Source organism: Gymnoscopelus braueri (genome assembly GCF_963280865.1).
Source record: "Gymnoscopelus braueri genome assembly, chromosome: 16".
Taxonomy (NCBI): domain Eukaryota; kingdom Metazoa; phylum Chordata; class Actinopteri; order Myctophiformes; family Myctophidae; genus Gymnoscopelus; species Gymnoscopelus braueri.
Genome location: NC_137616.1, coordinates 47,718,531 through 47,729,289, shown reverse-complemented (window position 1 = coordinate 47,729,289; position 10,759 = coordinate 47,718,531).

The following is a 10,759-nucleotide window of genomic DNA, read 5'->3' as shown; positions in this document are numbered from 1 at the left end:
AAAAAAAAGCTATTAAAATATGTGATCTAACCTAAGGCCTATCCGCGCACCTTTTAAGCTGTGGCGGCTCAGGGGGGGGGGAGGTATGAAAATTTTCTACTGTACCATTCATCCTAAGATATCATAACTAGAGATGTCCCGATACCGATACCTAGATCGGCAATGTGGCCGATATGTCCTTATTTGGTCATATCGGAATCGGCGAGTACGCCAGTCAATGCACCGATCCGATTCCCCCTTTTTTTTGTTCACGTGATGCCTGCGCTGCGCAGCGAAACAAACAAATGCAACGCAGCATGCGGTCTCGCCGGTGCTGCTAGTGGAGACTGGAGAGTGTAGTTTGAGTTAAAAAGTTGAAAATGTCGGCGATTTGGCAATATTTTACAGTAGAAAACCCCACCAGCACAACAGCTAAGTGCACAGTCTGCAAGAAGGATGTTCCGAGGGGTGGCACAAAGGTCGCCAAATTTAACACCAGCAACCTGATTAAGCACTTGCAGAAAAATCACGCAAAAGAGCATGATGTTTACCTCGAGAACACGAAAAAAAGAAAGGATCCAGGACCACAGCAGCAGCAAAGTTTGGAAGCCTCATTTGAACGACGGGAGAAACTTGCCAAAGATAGCCCAAAAGCAACACAGATAACACAGAAACTGATAGAATTCATTGTTCTAGATGACCAGCCCCTTCAGGTTGTTGAAAACATTGGATTTCGCCGTTTAATCGAACATTTGGAGCCAAGGTACAATTTACCAAGTCGTCATTATCTAACAGAAACCTCCCTCCCAAAGCTGTTTAATACTGTTAGGGAATACGTTGCAGATCAACTAAATAATGTACAGGCTATAAGCTTTACCACCGACATTTGGAGCTCCGGCGTGAGCCCAATTTCTATGATTAGTTTAACTGCACACTGGGTGGACACTTCCACATACGCACTTAAAAGTGTTGTGCTGCACGCAAGTGAATTCCCTGGGTCACATAGTGGCATCACTATTGCCCAAAAAATGGAAGAGATGCTTGTGAAATGGAACATCATCAAGGCTAAAGTTCACGTTGTTTTGCGAGATAATGCAAGCAATATGAAGAAAGCAATGGAGGAAATGAAAGTGGCGAGTTTGGGATGTTTTGCCCATTCGACCCAACTCGTTGTGAATGAAGGACTGCTGTCACAGAGGAGCGTTAAAGATGCGCTGGCGAATGCTCGAAAAATTATTGGGCATTTCAAACACTCGCCACTGGCTACATCACGTTTCGCGGAGGTCCAGAAAGAGCTTCAAATGGACAACAAGCGTCTGCACCAAGACGTGGCAACGAGGTGGAACAGTACGTTCTATATGATCGAGAGTATGTTGGAGCAGAAGAGATCCATTTCATCATATGGAGCTGACCACGAACTGCCAGTGACCCTCACAGCCAACCAATGGGCTTTGCTGGAGAAAACCGCGATCGTTCTGGCACCATTTGAAGAACTGACCAAAAAGATTAGCTTCTCCACCTCAACTGCAGCTGAAGTTATCCCCAACGTTACCGCGCTAAAACGGGTGCTTGCCCGAGACACCCCGGAGGACACGGGTATAAAGACGATGAAGACCACCCTCCTTGAGGCTGTCAATAAAAGATTTGGACACGTCGAAAAGGAGCCCTTGTATGCAGTTGCCACTCTCTTGGATGCACGTTTCAAAGACCGGTATGTCCATTGTCTAACAATAATGTATGTAATAGTCTAAATATGTATGTAATATTAATATTAATATGTATTTAACACATGAGTAATGGCTAAACAGCATCATATTGCATTAAGTTATTTGTCACCATCAAGAGATACTAGCTAAGTATATAAAGTTCTGAATTCTGAAATCAAACTCCATTGCAACAAAGCATTTTAAATCTAATTACACTCATAATAATGCCCCATACTAGTGGTTCTCAAACATTTTTCAAGTCAAGGACCCCCACATTGATATGTATTTGGCCATTGAATAGATGTTGTGCCAGCAACCCCCATAAGATAACATTTGTCAACATTTGTAATCTGTTGAAAATAGCTGATCTACAAGCTCACAATGCTTGTTGTGAGCTTGTAGATCAGCTATTTTCAAAATCAAATGAGGAGTGCCCCCTCCTGGACAGAATAAAAATAATTACAACAAAATGAATCATTACAGTTAGAAGGAGGTTATTGTTTGTTTAGACACTTAGTATCTCTTATTGTACTTTCAGATACTTCACAAGTGAAGACAGCATCAAGCATGCAAAGGATGCACTGACCAAAGAGGTGGAGAAGATGGAGCAGTCTGAGTCTTTGAGGACAACTGGGATAGCAGCAGAGCCAGCACAGAAGGCCCCACGTATGGAAGCACAGGCTGAGGCAAGCAGCAGTGGCAGAAAGAGCGGCTTGAACAGTGCATTTGAGGAAATCCTCCAGGAGCATGGGGAGGTAGGTGGGGCAAGTAGCAGCACAAGCTCCCAGGTTCAAATACACACGTATTTGTCACAGCAAACCATCCCACGCTCAGACAGCCCATTCCAATTCTGGAGAGACAACAAACTACAGTTTCCCACCCTGGCTGCCACTGCTGCAAAATTTCTCTGTGCTCCATGTACCAGTGTGGATAGCGAGAGACTGTTCAGTACAGCCTCAAACATTATCGACGCAAAGACAAACAGGCTAGATGGAGAGAGAGCAGAAATGATCATCTTCTTGAAGAAGAACTTGCCATTGCTCTTGGAATTGTGAGCAGTACTGCTTTATACACACAATGTGTAAGCCTACTTGAAGTGAAGGTTTTTGTTTTTTACAGTGTAGGGTTAGCAAGCATAGATGCTGCTATTTCTTTTTACCCTGTAATGTTTTTGATTTGGATTTATTTTGAATGTTAGTGTTTCTAAAAAAAGAAACTACTTTTATTTCACTTTTAGTTGCACTTTAACAGGGAGTATTTATGTCTTTATTCCTGTACAGCTACTTCAATTGTGTAGTGTACTGTAGCCTACTTGTTAAAAGTGAACTTACAGTTAAGTTACCTCTTTATTGTTGCACTAAGTAACTGTATTCCTGTACTAAGTTCTACAGTATTGTGTAGCCAACTTGTTTGAAGCAAACGGATACAGATTTATTTTGTTTACTGAGTAGATGCTCACTTTGAATGTTACAAATGCCATTGCACTACTGTTTGTTGTAACTGTTACAACAAAACAAACCGCTTAAAACTTAATGTTTACATTTTAAATGTCTTTCAAAAGTGGGATAATAAAAGAAAGAAGTTCTGTGGCATTCATTCTCTGTATGTTCTTATTATTTAATGTTTTACAAAGGGTTTAACCTGATGACAGCAATCATATCATGTAAGGTTAGTCGTTAGTACTAGTATACAGCTGTTAAAATTATAATAATCATATTTTATTATAATTGTTTTAAGCACTCTGGTATCGGTATCAGTATCGGTATCGGCCCACACGCAAGTTGTGGTATCGGAATCGGATCGGGAAGGAAAAAATGGTATCGGGACATCTCTAATCATAACGTCATAGAAAAGGTAAGAAAACTTTAGTCCAAAATTCTCCTTTAAGCGTGCTTAAAGACAGGAATCCAATTATTAGCTTAGGAATGCGACAAAAAGACAAATAAATCCATGGATTCAAGGCTTCATGGGGTGTGCAATTGATAGAAAATAAGTAATTTTTTGGGTGACCTACTCCTTTAAGCGTCCAAACTGGCCCCTGTAAAAGTCATAACCTAACCCCTCCCCCTTCAAACTGTTTACTGTACATATTTGTTTTTCTTAACTTTAAAATGTTTATAATATGTTCTGCATAATAGTGAATATCTGTCTGTTATTTATGTCTCCATGAATTGAGTATGTGAGGACCCCAATTGAAACAATCCAGTAGGCTTTTCAATCCTATTTAGTTGAATTTTGAACTGTACTTCCATGTGCTTTTTTCTCTGCAAACTTCTAAATAAAGTATTCAATCAATCAATCAAATGCTAACTATCCACTGTCCTGCATCAGGAATGGACACAGATGGTGTCACCCTTTAAAAAAAATCTGACAATATTTCATTTTCATCGTAACGTGACGTGTTGTCAGCTTGTACATCTGGTGTATTTGTGAGGAAAGTAAATACCAACCTCTGTGTTTACTGGGTCGTCTCAGGTAGGGTTGGGTGTAGATGTGAAACGCTCCCTAATGTGATGGTCATGGAACTGACTCTGGTTCCTCAATGTTGGTCCGGTTCCAGATCCAACCCTCCAACTTTCAGGTGGTCAGGTAAGGTTCAGCTGTGTTGAACAGGATTCTAAATCAAACACGGAAAAAAGAAAATAACTCAGTTCTTCTCTGAACTCGAATACTTTCGTTTTGTTTTTGTCGCATTCCTGACCCAATAATTCAATAATTGAGGACTCTGCTGCGGTAGGAGACGAAAATTAAACTATAAAAGAATATAAACTCCAAAACAACTATCACAGGGATTACTGATGAGCCTTCTAATGATTCAGGTTAGAAAAATATATGTTTTTGCTCTCGTTAAGATTGGTCTCCTATTAACTTCATTAGTCAAATATTGGATTATTGTCTCATGTGACAAACAAAAATCTCCATGAATTCAAGGCTTCATGGGGTAAGTAATTGATAGAAAGTTTTCTTTTTAGATAAGTATTCATTAACCACTTAAACCTAGATGCTACTTTGTTGGAAGTCAAATAGTGAAAATAGACCGTCTATAATTAACGTATGTGTAATTTAAAAAAAAGTCAAAATCACTTCAAAACCGTCCGCGTCGACAGGCTTTTCCTACCCGTTTCTAAATTGCACATAAACAGGACATTGAGTTATGAAAAACGAGCGTTCTCCAAAATATTCGTTGGAATTCGGCTCACATGCCGTTTATAATGACACGGGTACAGACAGTGGTGGAAGAACTTTGATTTGTTGTTAGTTAAGTTAAAGTACTAAGTAGCAATATCACAATGTAGAAATACATTTGCAAGTAAAACATCCTACTTTAAAACTTTTACTTGAGTAAAAGTACAATATTGTCAGCAAAAAATACTTGCAGTACTCATTATGCAGAATGTCCCATTTCACAAAATAGCAGATCTATTGATGTGACACATTGTGAGCTTAGATCGGCTATTTTAGAATATCCTACTTTTAAATAGGGCTTAATTGGTTAATGTTAGTTTTGTAATAACTATAAATAAATACATCTGCAAGGTAAGTAATAAACAATAAGTAAATTATAAGCAAATATTCTGAGATGTAGCAAAGTAGATGAAATGTAAATAATCTTAAGGTAACTCAAAATTGTACTTGAATACAGCACTGAGTAAATTCAGTTATTTAGTTATTCCACCATTGTGTAAAACAACAAAACAAGAACACTATATAAAAATGCAATACTGCAGATTCACATACATTACTGTCAGAAAGTCTGTCATAACAACATGACACAAAAGTGGATTTTTCTACTGACAGACAAACATTGTGTTTACATTGTGATAGCTTCACTGGGACTCATTTACATAAATTATATTAGCCCAAATACAACATTAAACAAACACTCACACTAAGCACAAACCTAACAGGAAAAAACGGTAAACCTAACCTTGGATCAAGACTATCAGATGTATTTTACTGTGATAGTGTTGGTCTTTGTACAAACGCAAAATATAAGTTGCTTATCCTGTAGCCCCGGATGTTAACTCAGCATTCGGAGTATTTGTTCACTGTATTAATCCCCGTTTTTCAATAGATATGCGTTTTAATCCCGTCTGTGCCTGAACGCCATTTCCCCCTCGTTTACATTGAGTGTAATACCGACTTTCACCTGATGCGCCCCGTCACCACCACACATTGAGGAATACAGGGAACTTCTGACAGAATCCGGAAAACACGGGATTAAAACAGATCTATTGCAAAATATAGACTAATACAGTGAACACGTGTTCCGAATGTCTAGTTAACATCCGTGGCTACAGGTTAGATACTTAATATGATTGTTTTGAACATGTGAGGAGAAGTACGGGCTTTCCGCGCGGATGTCCAGTGACTATTAGGGGGGTTGAGACCAAGACTATCATAGATACGAAAGTAAAAGTCAGACTCGATAAAATACCTGTATGATAGTCTTGATCCAAGGCTAAAGTAAACCTATATTATAGTGAACAAACAAACAGATGTATATTATAATAGAAAATACACTTCAAACAAACACATACCAGCATGGCTGCATACAACTGAAGTCTGAAGAAGGAATGAATCGAAGAAGTTCATGTACAAAACAAACACCTACAAACTGTAAAGAAATGACTTTAGATTGCATACCGCCACCTACCTACCCGGAGGATGTATAACATGCTATTTTACCAGCACTTTGCTGAACATGTCAGATATAGATTATGATGATGTCTGTGTTAAGATGGCGAACGTCTGAGGTTGTTCCAACCATTTGGGTGTAATAAGTAAAATATATTTGAGAAGATTTTTTTTTTTTTTCAATTCTTCTGCCAATTGAATAGCCCTGACATACAGTTATGTATTATTATTAATTATGTTAATTTAACATTAACATTTTTTTTTCATATGAAAGGTTAATGTGGGGGCATACATCAGTCAAACCTCGCTGCCAACCAATACATTTCTGTATTTTTTTTATTTGGTGAAATTGGCGTGGCATTATTTTAATAATTTTTAATAATGGTATTATTTTCTTAAATCTTTATATAAGATCTCCCAGTTAGTTTTCTGTCGTGTCTCAACCTAATACTCTATGTTATTTTATTATCATTATTATTATTATTATTATATGGTGCAACATAGTTACATTGTCCAAGTGTTTGATCGATTGAATACTTTATTAACTTGATTATTAACAGTACAGGTAGCACAGTCAAAGGTCATGCTAAAAGGATAACACAAAAAGCCCCAGGGGAATGGTTTCCATTGTGGTCCATTGTACTCAATTAATCAATAAAACATACAATACATACAGAGACCAGATCTCCTCGCTGCTCCTACCCGCCTAGTGAGCACTTATCCTGGGCATAGAAGCAGATCTACAAACCCACCCGTGGGGGAAATTCAGTTGTTCATAGCAGATCTACAAGCTCTCAACGCCTCGCGCTGCGAGGCGTTGAGAGCTTGTAGATCGGCTATTTTTGGCAAAGAGGCTATAGGTGTAGAGGGAAAAAAGAGCAGACTAAGTTCAAAATAAACTTTAATCTGAAACAATTGTATACAATATAGAGTAGGGGGTCCCTGCTTCATCTCTCTCTCAGCTAGGGGGTCCTTGGCCTGAAAACGTTGAAGACCCCTGTTCTAGGCCGGTGATTCTCAAACTTTTTCCATGTCAAGGACCCCTAAATTAATGTGTATTTGGCCCCATCTGAAAATATTTTGTTCCAGGGACCCCCATAAAAGATTTGTGGTGTTAAAAAATGTCAAAAGACTTTTTGGGGGGGAAAATAGCTGATGTATAAAGGGCCCTTGCCCCTGGGGGTCCCCGGACCCCACTTTGAGAACCCCTGTATTAGACCACGGACCACCATAACTCTGAGAGTGTACAAATGGAACTAAATTGGTTCCATTTGTACACTCTCAGAGTTACAGACCTGTAAGGGTCCATTTTGTTCCTTTTACTATCCACCGTTTATCTGGGGGCCCCCTGGAACTCCCTCAAGGACCCAAGGGGGTCCCCGGACCTCCCTTTGAGAACCACTGTTCTATACACATTCTAACAGCAGGTTTTTGGAGGAAAATGTTTTTTTTAACATTCAGTCCTTCTAGAATGATGTTGAAAATTAACCTGGTGTAATATTAAATCAGCTTCTTTTTTTTTACCACATTTACACCTGCAGTTTTCAGTTTAAACCCCTTGTTTCCCATCTTAAATGAGATCAAATTACATTATTTATCAAGTTGTGACAGCAGTGGAACAGTACAGAAACTAGTAGACATTTACTGAAATGTACGTATATAAACATTTGAAAATAGTATAGTTTATACAAATACAACCAGAAAATAATAATGTGATGTTACTGACAGTCATTATAGGAGGGATAACATCAAGGGAATTAGTTTTACTCAAGATATAATATTTTACAATAAAACTTATTTAACCTGGATAGTCCACATATTTGTTATAAATATTAACTCTTTAGGTAACGTTCAGTGACTCAGACAGGACAACACAGAAACTATCAGGCAAGAATTCAAAGTTCACAAGATTTAATCCATATTAAAGTCAAGGATCAGAACAGAACAAAAAGTGAAGACTAATGTAGCTGTCAGGGAACAGGCAGAGAATCACAACCTGATAATTAGTCGCTCTGGAGCTAAATGCCTAAATTATAAATGGTAAAGGTTGTATTTCTGAGGAAGTCAGAAGATATGACTTTGCTGAGCCCTAAAATACCCTTTGTATGTAAAACATGAATTCTTGCACATTAATCAGAAATTCTGCATAATAAAACAAATAACCATTCTATTAATCTTGCAGTTGGATCCCATCAGAGCCAATGTGCAGTACTTAAAACCCATTACAGTGTTGGACAGTAACTAAGTACATTTACTCTTAAACCATTAAGACCTGAGGCGATTCTTTTTACATTTACTCTTGAACCCATGAACAGTGTTGGACAGTAACTAAGTACATTTACTCTTGAACCCATGAACAGTGTTGGACAGTAACTAAGTACATTTACTCTTGAACCCATGAACAGTGTTGGACAGTAACTAAGTACATTTACTCTTGAACCCATGAACAGTGTTGGACAGTAACTAAGTACATTTACTCTTAAACTATTGAACAGTGTTGGACAGTAACTAAGTACATTTACTCTTAAACCCATGAACAGTGTTGGACAGTAACTAAGTACATTTACTCTTAAACCATTGAACAGTAGTGGACAGTAACTAAGTACATTTACTCTTAAACCATTGAACAGTAGTGGACAGTAACTAAGTACATTTACTCTTAAACCATTGAACAGTAGTGGACAGTAACTATGTATATTTACTCTTAAACCATTGAACAGTAGTGGACAGTAACTATGTATATTAACTCACACTGGGGTCCTTCCGTGGAGGTCACTGAGGGAGTCCAATTACATTTTGAGAACAGCCATGTTTTTAGGTCAGATTTACATTTGGTTGGGGAATCATGATGGTTTGTTTCTTGTGACATCTTCAAAGTCATTTTTCTAGGGGACGGGGGTCCCTGGCACCAAATATTTTAAGATGGGGATCCACGGCCAAATACATATCAATTTGGGGGTCGGGTGATGCCAACCTCCTGGACATCCCCAGAACAAAGAAACCAACCTGGGGTGACGGGGCCTTCTCTGTGACCCCCATGGAACTCACTCCCACCTCACATCAAAGCTGCTCCCACCCTCGCCACGTTCAAAACCAACCTTTTCAGACTAGCATTCCCTACCTGATCCCTCCTTTTTTACCTTTACTTCTATAGTTTTTAACTTTTTAATCTAGTTTTAATTAAATGTTCCGTTTTGTAAAGCGACGTTGAGTACTAAGAAAAGCAATTCATTGTAGTATTATCATTATAATGCTAGACTTCCTTTATGCTTTCATCATTATGATGCAGTACAAAACACAAACACTCTAAATGTTGAAAATGATTGTAATTAAATTAATTTAGTATGAAATTTCTTCAAATACAAAATAACTACACAGCAGTTTTAGTCACAGACGTCATGCCAACACACCCTGCAGTAAGACTAGACTAGAATCACACATGCATCCACTACCTCACTATAAAAACAACCATGACTTCAGATCATGTTTCTATAGTCAGACTTTAATTAGGAATGCAGTCCCATAACACATCAGCAACAGATAGTCTTCCATCTCATTTAAGAGACTGAATGAAAAGAAAAACAGCTGACAGGACAGTTCAGCGAGTATGAAGACCCACAAATTAAAAGACAAAACAAAAATAGCAACTTGACTCACTGTATTTAAACTTTCAGTTGATTATATTAAATCATTCCTTCTCCTTATCGATCCCTTTGAGTGTATTCATCCTTTTCACTACATTTATTTATTCTCTAATTCTTTGTTACCAAAAGGACAAAGTAAAGTAAATCAGTCATTTTTAGTAAAGTAAAAGTTAGTCAGTTTTAACACATATTGGTGTTGTTTTCCTTGTATAATAGATCAAATGAAAATAAGAAGCATAATATTAACCATCACTAGAAACAATAGGTGTGATCCATAAAAACATGACATCATCACAATATGGACATTTTGATGACATCACAGATCAGAGAAAAAAACTGAGTTTTCATTGTTATCCTGTTAAATATGGATTTAAATGTATCAGGATAACAATGAAAACTCATTTTTACAGGTTTAAAGAAAAAAAAAACATAGGATGAGAATCACTGCTTTAGGACAGTGCTTCTCAAAGTGGGGTCCGGAGACCCCCAGGGGTCCTTGGGGGGGTTCCAGGGGGTATAGTTAATATAGCATTTTAACCACTTTATCCATTTAAATGTTGGCTATTCAAAAATAGCAGATCTGCAAGCTCAAAGCTTGTACATCTGCTATTTTTGGGGAAATATCTTCCAAAAACTGTTTTGAATAATTTTTGTGTTTTAACATACATCTTCTCTTCTAGAGGATGGGGGTCCCAGGCACCAAATATGTTAAGCGTATCTCCTAAAGTGTTGCTTTAGGAGATACGCTAGATTAGTGTTGATTGTCATTGACACAACACAATCACAACTGGG